The sequence below is a fragment of the Berghia stephanieae genome, chromosome 10 (genome assembly GCF_034508935.2).
Source record: "Berghia stephanieae isolate SIO BIC M18660-M18661 chromosome 10, UCSD_Bste_1.3, whole genome shotgun sequence".
In the NCBI taxonomy this organism is placed as follows: Eukaryota; Metazoa; Mollusca; class Gastropoda; order Nudibranchia; family Aeolidiidae; genus Berghia; species Berghia stephanieae.
Genome location: NC_088369.1, coordinates 43,683,818 through 43,697,235, shown reverse-complemented (window position 1 = coordinate 43,697,235; position 13,418 = coordinate 43,683,818).

Below are 13,418 nucleotides of genomic sequence, written 5' to 3'. Positions count from 1 at the left end.
TGGTTGTTGTGTGGGTTGTGTGTTGTTGGTGTGTGTTGTGGTTGTTGTGGTTGTTGTGTTGTGTGTTGTTGTGGTGTTGTTGTGGTTGTTGTTGTGGTTGTTGTTGTTGTTGGTTGTTGTGGTGTTATTGTGGTGTTGTTGTTGTTGTTGTTGTGGTTGTTGTGGTGGTTGTTGTTGTTGTTGTGGTTGTGGTTGTTGTGGTTGTTGTGGTTGTTGTGGTTGTTGTGGTTGTTGTGGTTGTTGTTGTTGTTGGTTGTGTGGTGTGTTGTTGGTGTTGTGGTGTTGTTGTGGGTGTGTTGTGTTGTGGTGTGTGTTGTTGTGGTGTGGTTGTTGTTGTGTTGTGGTTGTGGTTGTTGTGGTTGTTGTGGTTTGTTGTTGTTGTGGTTGTGGTGTTGTTGTGGTGGTTGTGGTTGTTGTTGTTGTTGTTGTTGTTTGTGTTGTTGTGTTGGTTGTTGTGTGTGTGGTTGGTTGTTGGTGTTGTTGTGGTGTGTGGTTGTTGTGGTTGTGGTTGTGTTGTGGGTTGTTGTTGGTTGTTGTTGTGGTTGTTGTTGTTGTTGTGGTGGTTGTTGTGTGTTTGTTGTGGTTGTGGTTGTTGTGGTTGTTGTGTGGTTGTGTGTTGTGTTGTTGTGTTGTTGTTGTTGTTGTTGTGTTGTGGTTGTTTGTGGTTGTGTTGTGTTGTGGTTGTTTGTGGTTGTTGTGTGTTGTTGGTTGTGGTTGTTGTTGTTGTTGTGGTTGTTGTGGTTGTGTGTTGTTTTGTTGTTGTGTTGTTGTTGTGTTGTGTGGTTGTTGTGTGTTGTTTGTTGGTTGTGTTGTTGTGTGGTTGTTTGTGTTGGTGTGGTTTGTGTGTTGTTGTTGTTGTGGTTGTTGTTGTGGTTGTTGTTTGTTGTGTGTTGTGGTTGTGTTGTGGTGTGGTTGTTGTTGTTGTGTGGTTGTGTTGTTGTTGTTGTTGTGTGGTTGTGTTGTTGTTGTGGTTGTTGTTGTTGGGTTGTTGTGTTGTTGTGTTTGTGGTGTGTTGTTGTGTGGTTGTTGTGTGTTGTGTTGTGGTTGTTGTGTTGTTGTTGGTTGTGTTGTGGTGTGTGTGGTTGTTGGTTGTGTTTGTTGTTGTGGGTGTGTTGTGGTGTTGTGTGTTGTGTTGTTGTTGGTTGTGGTTGTGTTGTTGTTGTTGTTGGTTGTTTGTGGTTGTTGTGTTGTGTGTTGTGTTGTTGTGGTTGTTGTTGTGTTGTTGTTGTTGTTGTGGTTGTTGTTGTGGTTGTTGTTGTGTTGTTGTTGTTGTTGGTTGTTGTGGTTGTTGTGGTTGTTGTTTGGTTGTGTTGTGTGTTGTTGTGTTGTTGTGGTTGTTGTGTTGTTGTTGTTGTGGTTGTTGTGTTGTGTTGTTGTTGTTGTTGTTGTTGTGGTTGTTGTTGTGTTGTTGTGGTTGTGTTGTGGTTGTTGTTGTGGTTGTTGTTGTGTTGTTGTGGTTGTTGTTGTGGTTGTTGTGTTGTGGTTGTTGTGTTGTTGTTGTTGTTGTGTTGTTGTGGTTGTGGTTGTTGTGGTTGTGGTTGTTGTTGTTGTTGTGGTTGTGGTTGTTGTGGTTGTTGTGGTTGTGGTTGTTGTTGTTGTTGTTGTTGTGTTGTTGTGGTTGTTGTTGTTGTTGTTGTTGTTTGTGGTTGTTGTTGTGGTTGTGTTGTTGTGTTGTTGTGGTTGTTGTTGTTGTTTGGTGGTTGTTGTTGTTGTTGTTGTTGTGGTTGTTGTTGTGGTTGTTGTTGTGGTTGTTGTTGTTGTTGTGGTTGTTGTGGTTGTTGTGGTTGTTGTTGTGGTTGTTGTTGTGGTTGTTGTGGTTGTTGTTTGTTGTTGTTGTGTTGTTGTTGTTGTTGTTTGTTTGTTGGTGTTGTGGTTGTTGTGGTGTGTGTGTTGTTGTGTGGTTGTTGTGGTGTTTGTGTTGTGGTTGTGTTGTTGTTGTGGTTGTTGTTGTGGGTTGTTGTTGTTGTTGTGTGTGGTTGTGGTTGTTGTGGTTGTGGTTGTGTGTTGTTGTTGTTGTGTTGTTGTGGTGTGGTTGTTGTTGTTGTTGTTGTTGTTGTGGTTGGTGTGTTGTGGTTGTTGTGTTGTGTTGTTGTTGTGGTTTGGTGTTGTTGTTGTGTTGTTGTTGTGTGGTTGTTGTTGTTGTTGTTGTGGTTGTTGTGGTGGTTGTTGTGGTTGTGGTTGTTGTTGTGGTTGTTGTTGTTGTTGTGGTTGTGGTTGTTGTTGTGGTTGTGGTTGATGTTGTGGTTGTTGTTTTTATGGTTGTGGTTGTGGTTGTTGTTGTGGTTGTGGTTGTTGTTGTGGTTGTGGTTGTTGTGGTTGTGGTTGTGGTTGTGGTTGTTGTTGTTGTGGTTGTGGTTGTGGTTGTGGTTGTTGTTGTTGTGGTTGTGGTTGTGGTTGTGGTTGTTGTTGTGGTTGTGGTTGTTGTGGTTGTGGTTGTTGTTGTGGTTGTTGTTGTTGTGGTTGTGGTTGTGGTTGTGGTTGTTGTTGTGGTTGTGGTTGTTGTTGTGGTTGTGGTTGTTGTTGTGGTTGTGGTTGTTGTTGTGGTTGTTGTTGTTGTGGTTGTGGTTGTTGTTGTTGTTGTGGTTGTGGTTGTGGTTGTTGTGGTTGTTGTGGTTGTTGTTGTTGTTGTTGTTGTTGTGGTTGTTGTTGTTGTGGTTGTGGTTGTTGTGGTTGTTGTGGTTGTTGTTGTGGTTGTTGTTGTGGTTGTGGTTGTTGTTGTGGTTGTGGTTGTTGTTGTGGTTGTTGTTGTTGTGGTTGTTGTTGTTGTTGTGGTTGTTGTTGTGGTTGTTGTGGTTGTGGTTGTTGTTGTGGTTGTTGTGGTTGTGGTTGTTGTTGTGGTTGTTGTTGTTGTTGTGGTTGTGGTTGTTGTTGTGGTTGTGGTTGTTGTTGTGATTGTTGTTGTTGTGGTTGTTGTTGCAAGATTAGCGTCATTTTAATTCATCGATTTAATTTTTGAAGGACGCGTTTTCTAGCCAAAATTGTAGATACGTCGTTTGTTTCTTTTTAATTTCATTGTACGTTTTATTGTTCTATTTTGACATCTAGCCTAGGGTTGGGATTACATTTTGGACATTACAATAATAATAATCTTCCAAACATGACAGCTGAATGTGAGTATTCACCATCATAATCTTGTACTTGCGAATATGATTCAACAGTCTGATGTCACATCCGCCCAGCAACCAGCAGCTTGGTTCTAAAACAAAGGAAATCGGTACTTTACATTCTTCATGATGGCTAGACCTTTTTCACAAGTCATGTGATCAGAATGTATAAATTTCAAAACATGATTAGATTTAAAATGTTTTTCTCCTCTGGATAAAATATTATGATCGTCGGAGAAGTATTTCATAAGGGCGTCCGCCAGTGTTCCAAAAGTTTTAGAACCAGTTACTAAGTTACTATGCGTCATTACGAAGTAAGTGACGTCACGACTGTTGAATCCAATTAGTCACAACAAATTTATAAATACGTTTTATTTTTCCAGAGTTCGGTAGTCACGGTGACGTAGGCTAGACTCCCTGATTCCTGTCCACTACTTGTCAGTGTGCGGAATGGCGGAAAATTCATTGACTCCACTGTCTTCTTGTTGTTGTTGTTGTTCTTCTTCTTCTTCTTCTTCTTCTTCTTCTTCTTCTTCTTCTTCTTCTTCTTCTTCTTCTTCTTCTTCTTCTTCTTCTTCTTCTTCTTCTTCTTCTTCTTCTTCTTCTTTTTCTTCTTCAAGTACCAAGTCTGTGCCAGACATCGGTGATCATGGTACGCCATTCATCTCTCTGATCAGATAACCTCAGAAAACTAATATTACTCTTCTCTTTCTTTGTCACCCAGCTGTTCAAACTATGCAAGTATGTTTTTCTTGGTCTACCTTTACTCTTTTTACCTTCTATCTTTCCTGTGAGAGCAAGATGTTCAATACATTTATGTCGATTTAGGTGCCCTAAAAATTGCATTTAACTTTTTCTTATTGTACGAATTAATAACCTTTTAGTTTCAGCTTGCTCTAATACTTCCTCATTAGTTTTCTTCTCTGTCCATGAGATTCTTAAAATCTTTCTAATAAACCACATTTCTGCTGCCTCCGGTTTCTTTCTAATGTCTTTTGTAATTGGATTCAGTAGTCTGATAGCACGCCGCCTGGAAACGACCGCTATCTTGGTTCTAAACAAAGAAAATCATTACTTTTTATTCTTCATGCTGGCTTGAACTTTTCATTCCCTTTTCATATGCCTTGTGATCAGAATGTGTAAAAGTCAAAACATGATCAAATTTATGGGTTTTTTTCCCTCTGGAAACGCTTTTATGCTCGCCGGAGAAATATTTCATACGGGTGTCCGCCATTGTTCCGATAGTTTAGAGCCAGTGTTACTAAGTTACCATGCGTCATTAGGAAGGAAGTGACGTTATGACTGTTGAAGAGTATTGTCCAGCTTTCGCAGCCATATAATAATACTGACCATACAAAGGCCTTCAAAACCCTATGTTTTGTTGTCAATGAGATATTGTGTTTTTTTTAAAATTAGACTCATTTTATTAAAACTATCTTTAGCTATTGAAATTATTCTGGCGCATTACATTACAATACCTCTGCAGTTTCAGTATTGGCAAAAATAAATAATGGACAAACTGAGAGACTTGCACCAAATGTACCTCAAAACTGGTGGACACGAACCCTTAATGTTGACATAATAATATATTATTAGAAACACTGAAATTATCGTAACTCAAATGTTTTCAACGGGTGTGGGTGAGTGGAAGTGGTGGTGGTGGTGGTGGTGGTGGCGGTGGTGGTCTATGATATTACAAATACAGATAAAAATGAAACACATGTTATTACCCTTTAAAATACAATAAAAATCTCATAGTACCACCCCCCCCCCCCCTCACACACACACGCACAACATTTCCTCTGTATAGATTGTATGCGCTTGGCTAAGAAGCTCATAACATTGCCATCCGGAAGTCTAACGGACCAACACACAAAACGGTGTGTATCCATGAACTTTTATAGTCAGGTTAATACAGTTCAGTGAGCATTACTCATAAACGCGGATGGCAAAAAAAAACAATAACAAAGACCTGAGTGACGTCGTCTTCGAACTATCTATATTTTATCCCTTTTAATGGGAGCGATCTATATTCATGTTTTCGTCCAACCGAGTCATCAATCACGTGATTTGTTACTGTCCAACGATTGAACAATTCTGAACAAATGTAAACACGCTGCTTTGTTTATGAAAGTTGTAAACATGCCCATGTGTCAAGCTGAACACAATGACCGATCGTAATGTTAGATAGTTCCAAATCTGTGAGCAGTTTTCACTATGTAGATAACTTTGAGCATATTTTGCAATGTGACCAATGACCTCGAGCACACGGAAATGTAATGTAGATCATGCCCATTTATCGTTTACGCACGTGCCGTATCTACACTTATCATTTTTTAAAAATTGAATATAGATAGTATGCAGATGACGTCACTCAGGCCTTTGTTATTGTTTTTGCCATCCGCGTTTGTGAGTTGTTCTCACTAAACTGCAATAACCAGACTATAAACGTTCATGGTTACACAGAGTGTGTGTGTTGGTCCGTTTTACTTCCGGATGGCAATGTTGTGAACTCCTTGGCCAAGCGCATTCTATCTATATAAAGTTGGCTGTGTTTTTGGTTTAACCAGTTAACTGTCGTACTCTGGAAATAAAATAGTTTTTCAGAATTTGGTCAGAAAAGTCATCCTACAAAAATCGATCGATTTAATTGATCCTCTCATCTTGGTAACTAATCACAAACATGGGACCAGGCCAGAATCCGTGTTTGAGTTTGGTTTTGTTTGTTTTACCAAGAGGAAAGTCATTTGTGCGGCTATGTGGTCTAGTGGTATGACACTCGCTTTCTGATCGGAAAGTCCTGGGTTCGAGCCTCGCTCGGCGCATGGTTGAGTCCTTGGAAAAGACTCTTTACTCACATTCTCTCACCGTACTCAGGTGTAAAATGAGAACTGGGCCGTAAACAGCGTTGTCTTTGTCCGAAAAATTGTAATATCGCCTAACAGGCGTCATGTCTCGTTCACCATGTTACATGTTGCTGTTGGTTTATAGACACCTTGTAAAACCGCATTGAGCACATTTGGTGGATATCGCTCGATATAAAAACTCAATTTTTTTACAAATTCATTTTATAACGCACTTGTATAGATAGTATGCGCTTGGCTAAGAAGCTCACAACATTGCCATCCGGAAGGATAACGGACCAATACACAAAACTGTTTGTATCCACGAACGTTTATAGTCGGGTTAAACAGTTCAGTGAATATTACTCAGAAACGCGGATGGCAATAAACAATAACAAATACATGAGTGACGTCATCTTCGAACTATCTATATACTTATCATTAAAAATACAGTATAAAGTTGGCCTTGTTTAAAAAAAAACAATAACAAAATAAAACAGTCGCATCGTAAATAGAATAACGGTATTAGGAAAGCTTAAATATTATTTCAAAACATGGATCAGTATATAAGAGTACAGCATGGCAGTGAAAGTGCCATGAGGTGAAAATGTGACCAACATACACAAACTGGTGTTAAGATTGGGTGCAGATCTCGATATTATTGAAAATGTGAATCCGTTCCCAGTTTTTAACCCTCTCCTTACCAACTACAGGAAAATCGTCACATTCGTTACGATGCAACCAACAACTTTCTCATCTGATTATTCTTGTTTCTCATAAACTTTGAAGAATATTTGTTTACTATAGGGAATGAGATTGGCGGAAGAGTAGCGTCCTTTGTTGGACGTCACGGCGGAAAAGTTATTAGAGAGAGAGAACGTCATGCTGGTTGTGCGCATGCGTCTCTCGTCATCGCTTCCGGTGAAAGCGGCTTGAGACACTTCACTGAAAGCGAGGACGACAGAGACGCATGCGCAAAACCATATTGATGCTCTCTCTGTAAGGTGAGGTTCAATCAAGGGACGCTGCTCTTCCGCTAATCTCATTCCCTATAGCCATAAATATTTGACACTGTATTGTAGAGCTCAATTTGCTGAACAATATTATGCATAAAATGTACTTGTTAATCTTCTGTTTGAGCCAGAAAAATCTATTTTTGTGTGTGGTGGATGCGAAGTTTTGGGGAAAATTCTGAAACTGGCCGGTAAGGAGAGGATTAGTGAAAAGTATAGATAGAATGAAGTTGACGTCACTCTTGTCTTTGTTATTCCTTTTTGCCATCCGCGTTTATGAGTAATTCTCAGTAAACTGTATCAACCAGACTATAAACGTTGATGGTTACACATAGTTCTGTGAGTTGGTCAGTTATACTTCCGGATGGTAATGTTGCGAGCTTCCTTGAACGTTTATAGTCTGGTTAATACAGTTTAGTGAGAATTATTCATAAAAGCGGATTACAAAAAAAACGATAACAAAGACCTGAGTGACGTCAACTTCATTCGATCTATAGTCACGTCTCTGTTTATCAGTCTCGGTCTTCATTCACTATATATATATATATATATATATATTATATATATATTATATATATATATATATATATATATATATATTTTTTTTTTTTTTTTTAAAGTACACCATCATAAGAGCTATGAGGCCAATGGAGCCGGAGTTTAATCCCGGTTTTTGTATCGTGAAACGGACAATATAAATTGCTTGCTATCCTTTGGATAGAACGCTAGTATATCAGAAAGTACTTTCCGCCAGGACTATCAGACCCAGCCAGCTAACCAATCGGTAGGTGTGTGACCATGAACTTTTATAGTCTGGATATTACAGTTTAGTGAGAATTACTCAAAACGTGGATGGAAAAAAAAAACAAAGACCTGAGTGACGTCAAGTTCATTCTATCTAAAAATGATCTTATTTTTAAAATTCGGCATCTGCTTTATCCTGGCATGATACCAGTATGAGACGATGGGTCACAAATTATCCGTTACGAGAGTTCCTATATTTCGAGCTCTGATAAATAAACATTAAAAAATAGTAGGATTGATCAAACCCTGTCCTTACCACCCATAGGAAAAATCGTCACATTCGTTACGATGCAGCCAACAATTTCCTTATTCTGATTTCATTTTGTTATAGTTATAGCCATAAAAACTCGACACTGTGTTGCATGCAGAGCTCATTTTTCTGAACAAAATATAGAATATGCTCGTTTCTAATCAGTTTGAAAAATATATTTTTATGTTTGGTGACTATGAAGTTTAGGGTAAAATTCTGAAAATAGCTGGTAAGGACAGAGAGAGTTAAACCCTTTCCTTACCGAGCATTTCCAGTATTTTCCCAAAATGGCAGGCTTACCCAGTAGAAAAATTGATTCTTTAAACACAAATAAACTCTCTACAAAACAACTTTATGTTCCCCAACGCCATAATATTATTTCAAGTGTTGTTGCTTGCTTCCGGCTCCTTGCAAAGTGCTTTGAGAATGTAATTGTATGCTGCACTATATATATATATATATATATATATATATATATATATATATATATATATATATATATGAGTGTTGGTGGGTACCCGTAGGTACGAAAGTGCTCAATAATGATGGTTAGAGCTAATATAAAATATAAATTGTCACTCACATTATATGGCCGAGACGTTCGTTTCTGTGGGTTTATTCTACGTCCTCAGTCGGCGTAATCTCCCCAAGATTACGCCGACTGAGGACGTGGAATAAACCCACAGAAACGAACGTCTCGGCCATATAATGTGAGTGACAATTTTATATTATATTATATATATATATATATATATATATATATATATATATATATATATATATATATAAACTCAATTTTTCATTTCATTTTCAGTATCACCGATGAACCATTTTCTTTGCAAGTTTCTGGATTATTACATAATAATTGGATCTTTTGTAGGTGAGTTTATTCGTCGTGTCTCGTTGGGACGAGCTATTCTGTCTTAAATAAATAGATTAATAAATATAATTAATAAATATATACAGGTATTTACCATGCACAATGCGCTACAAAATATTTCAATTATTCCTCTAACAATTCAAATGGAAGCATATTTCCATTCCACTCAGTATCAGTCTCCCGTTAGGCGTCCTATTTTATACTAACAATTGTCTCTGCCCATAGGCAGGTACTCTTTCACACTTTAGTCGAGTTATGATGGGTTGTTTAGATTTTGAAATTGTATTTGTGGTCGATTGGCTGGAGGCGATGCTATTTTGGGACGAATTTGATGCTGGGAATTGAAATGATAGGCACAGTGTAACACTTGGGAACATATCAAAAAAATAATAATATTAAAATTCCCTTTCTTCATCCTATAGGGGAAATTTTTCTCTAGGGTCTATTCCAAGGAAAGACTGGAATAACCCAGGCGTCAGCCGCAGTGCAGCACCGCAAATTGAGGTAGTGCGTCGTGACTTTCTCAAGGCCACACTGCGCAGCGGCGGGTGATCGTTTTTTTTTCTGAATTCCAAAATCAGATATTCAAGAATCTTATATTCTTATATTCTGAACTTTCGTGTGTGGACGAGAAAAAACCCTTGTATAGATAGAACGAAGATGACGTCACTCATGTTTTTGTTATTGTTTTTTGCCATCCACATGCATTAGTAATTCTCACTTAACCTTATTATCCAGACTATATAAACGTTCATAGTTACACATAGTTTTGTGTGCTGGTCCGTCAAACTTCCGGATGACAATGTTGTGAGCTTCTTAGCCAAGCGCTTACTATCTAATCCAGTCCTGAACTTTCGTGTGTGAATGAGAACGAAGATGACGTCACTCAGGTTTTTGTTATTAGTTTTTTGTTTTTGTTATCCACATTTATGAGTAATTCTCACTAAACTGCATTAACCAGACTATAAACGTTCATAGTTACACATAGTTTTGTGTGTTTGTCCGTTATAATTCCGGAGGGCAATGTTGTGAGCTTCTTAACCAGGCGCATTCTATCTATTAACGTTCATAGTTACACATCGCTCTATGGCAATATTGTGAGCTTCTTAGCCAAGCGCATACTGTCTATAGATAGTATGCAGATGACGTCACTCAGGCCTTTGTTATTGTTTTTTTGCCATCCGCGTTTATGAGTACTTCTCACTAAACTGTATTAACCAGACTATAAAAGTTCATGGTTACACAGAGTTTGTGTGTTGGTCCGTTATACTTCCGGATGGCAATGTTGTGAACTCCTTGGCCAAGCTAGATAGAATGAGCTTGGCCAAGGAGTTCACAACATTGCCATCCGGAAGTATAACGGACCGACACACAAACTCTGTGTAACCATGAACTTTTATAGTCTGGTTAATACAGTTTAGTGAGAACAACTCACAAACGCGGATGGCAAAAACAATAACAAAGGCCTGAGTGACGTCATCTGCATACTATCTATAGATAGTATGCACTTGGCTAAGAAGCTCATAACATTGCCATCCGGAAGTATAACGGACCAACACACAAAACTGTGTGTAACCATGATCGTTTATAGTCTGGTCAATACAGTTTAGTGAGAAGTACTCATAAACGCGGATGGCAAAAAACAATAACAAAGACCTGAGTGACGTCATCTTCGAACTATCTATAAACGTTCATAGTTTCGCATAGTTTTTGTGTTGGTCCGTTCTACTTCCGGATGACAATGTTGTGAGCTTCTTAGCCAAGCGCGTACTATCTATAGGATGAAAAGATGGTATGTGAATACTTGTGGGGGAAAACACGGACAGCCAATGGATTACATGTAATGTTATATCTTCGTGTTAAAAGTTGATTGGTGGGCTACTAAATCTTGGTAGTGTTGTTGATGGTGGTGAGGATGTTGATGATAAATGTTTCTGATGATGATCAAATATAATAATAATAATAATAATAATAATAATATAATAATAATAATAATAATAATAATAATAATAATAATAATAATAATAATAATAATAATAATAATAAAGAAGAAGAAGAAGAAGAAGAAGAAGAAGAAGAAGAAGAAGAAGAAGAAGAAGATGATGATGATGATGATGACGGATGATGATAGTAAGAAAAATAATAATAATGAGTATGATGATGATGATGATGATCACGAAACTGAAAATGATAAGAATGTCGCTATTGATAATAACAACGATGCTAAAGACAATACCAACTATAACACTTTCAGCATAATATTATCTTAATTATTTAATTCACAGCCAAGGTTCCCCAGCTCAGGAAAATATGGATAGCCAAAAGTGGCGAAGGGATCGCGATGCCTTCTGTCACCATCGAATTGTTGGCACATTGCTCCAAAACGGCATATGCTGCTAGAAAACTTTTCCCCTTTACGTAAGTCTTCATTTGTTTCTCTCTATCTCTCTCTCTCTCTCTCTCTCTCTCTCTCTCTCTCTCTCTCTCTCTTTATTTCTTTCTCTCTTTCTCTCTCTCTCTTTATTTCTTTCTCTCTTTCTCTCTCTCTCTCTTTATTTCTTTCTCTCTTTCTCTCTCTCTCTTTATTTCTTTCTCTCTTTCTCTTGTGGGGTAGTTGCACACATATGTAATGGCTTATGATCGCATAGTGGTGTTTTTCATAGATGGTAGTATTATCCTTTGCGTCGTGTTGTAGATGTTAATAATGACGAAAGAGTTCAGGGTCCGGTGATGATAATTGAATGCACAACATCAAGACATTCAAATAAAAGTCCAGATTCCAAGTTTCATTTCTTACAGTTTTATTTGTTTGTGATAAATTCAAAATCCAAATCATGATAAATTCCAAATCCAAATCAAATAGCATGGTCATAATTCAATCAGTTTTATAAATTCCAAATCCGTAAAATCAGTCCACATGTAAAGTCAATTTTGCCTAAGTAACCATTTTCAATATTCGTGGAATATTTCTAAGTCCGCAAAAGCAAATAAATGATGGTGAGCACAAAAGGTTTAAATTGTGCAGCTCATGGTCAAGTAGAATCAGAATCCAAAGGTAGAATCCTCTCGTTTTCCTCCAAACATCCTCTTTTATCCCTATCAAAATTTTACCCACAGTTCCATTGTTTCCACGCCCCCTTGCAGTTATTGACAGTTCCCTGTCAGTCTATAATCCAACCCCTAAGAGTAAGACCAAATCATAATCAAACCTGAAACGTCAATTCCTACATATTGATGTTAAACCCCGCCTTTTATGATATAACATTATTTTGATAAATGCCCCTTTCACCTGTTTCAACACCCCTAAACCAATTTAAGAATGATTGATTAAATAGTACTCAACATGATAACCTATCCATTAACTTGGACACAAAACGGTCTCAAGTAACCTGGACATAAAACTGCGCACACGTGTCATGCGTCTCAAATAGCTTGGACATAAAACTGCCCACACGTGTCATGCACTGACCAAGCTTAACTGATATGCCTGCACTATGTACTCACTAAACCCATTTGCTGATATATATAATTGACAGTTTTGCACCAAATTTCTTAGATAACCTTTTGCATAGGCTTACTCTCTTACATACGCCCCTTTCTTAGAATTTAAATTGACTTAAAACAATTTCAATTAAAAAAATAACAGTAAGAGATTAAATATATATCTAATGTCGAACTAAAATGCAATAAACAAATGTAAGAAATAGTCTATATTTTTTAAAATGACAAATACTTATACCAGTTAAACATTTAACAACTTTAAACTTTAAATTCAAAAACACCAAAGTTGATTACAACATTCATATATATCGATTATAGGTTTTAAAGTATTAAATTCACAAACATCAAATTTGATTACAACATCTAAATAGATATATATCGATTATAGATTTTTTTTTCTCACATTACAACATCAACAGTAAGGTATCTATCATTTAAAAGTGATTAAAATTTAAATTTACCAACACCAAAATTGATTAAAACATTTATATATTTATCAATTATACTTTTAAGGTATTACAACATCGACAGTAAGATATCAATTAATTAAAAGTTCAAAGAAAAATTATCTTTTCACCTTAAATTTCACCTTCATAGCAATAAAAGTGTTTAATTCTCGTCATATCCCATCACACATACATATTATTGCGTGAAAAAGGATGGTTCAAATTCCATTTGTGATATACTCACGTTGTCTTATTCAATCTCAAATTCAACTCTTTACGACATGGGTGATAATCTCAGCTTCCATGTATGTCTACTCATTTACTGACATATCAAAACCAGTACCTTGTATATTCCCTTATATTGTATGATTCCATTTAAACAACATTATTACATTAATTCCTACTTATAATATGTGGTACAAATAATGTATTATAGACATCTAGATCCATATACGAAGGATTACATTTCAATTAGTAATAAAAAAAAATATTTAAAAATAAATCATAATAATAGCATTATCATCATTTTAAAATTCAAGTTGAAGTTATTATCATTCATTGTTCATTGTTGATGTTT